Raw genomic sequence first — 618 nt, 5'->3', positions numbered from 1 at the left:
CGTGTGTGTGTGTGTGTGTGTGTGTGTGTGTGTGTGTGTGTGTGTGTGTGTGTGTGTGTGTGTGTGTGTGTGTGTGGGTGTGTGTGTGTGTGTCTGCGCGCGCGCATCACCGTGCGTGTGTTTGTTTGTGTGTGTTTGTGTGTTGGGGGGGGGGGGGTGCGGGCGCATGCGTGTGCGTGGGTGATGTTAATACGTTAAACAAATCGTTTTAACATTTTCATACACACAAACTCATATGTATATATAACACATAGCAATGTAACAATATAACAATATATATGTAAATAACACGTATATAATAACAATATAATAATGTAAAAATATATAATACAAATACAATGTCNTTCGGCCGTTTTCGGTTCAAGGATAGAGAACATGTAGCCCATTGAAACCTATATGCCTCACCTTGAGCCGTACTTGCGAGCACGCGAAGGGGGGGTCTGGGGGGCCCTCCCCCAGAATTTTTTTGAAATTAGACCCCCTCAGATGCGTTTTCTGCGCGAGCAGGGGGGTCCGGACCCCCTGGAACCCCCCCCCCTGTACACGCCCCTGCTATATTGTCAGCAAGTTGACTCTATTGACTCTCAACTACATTCAGTGACTGATCTTTTGATCTTG

Source organism: Priapulus caudatus, unplaced genomic scaffold, assembly GCF_000485595.1.
Source record: "Priapulus caudatus unplaced genomic scaffold, Priapulus_caudatus-5.0.1 Scaffold379, whole genome shotgun sequence".
Classification (NCBI taxonomy): domain Eukaryota; kingdom Metazoa; phylum Priapulida; class Priapulimorpha; order Priapulimorphida; family Priapulidae; genus Priapulus; species Priapulus caudatus.
Note: the sequence above shows the minus strand (reverse complement) of the source record.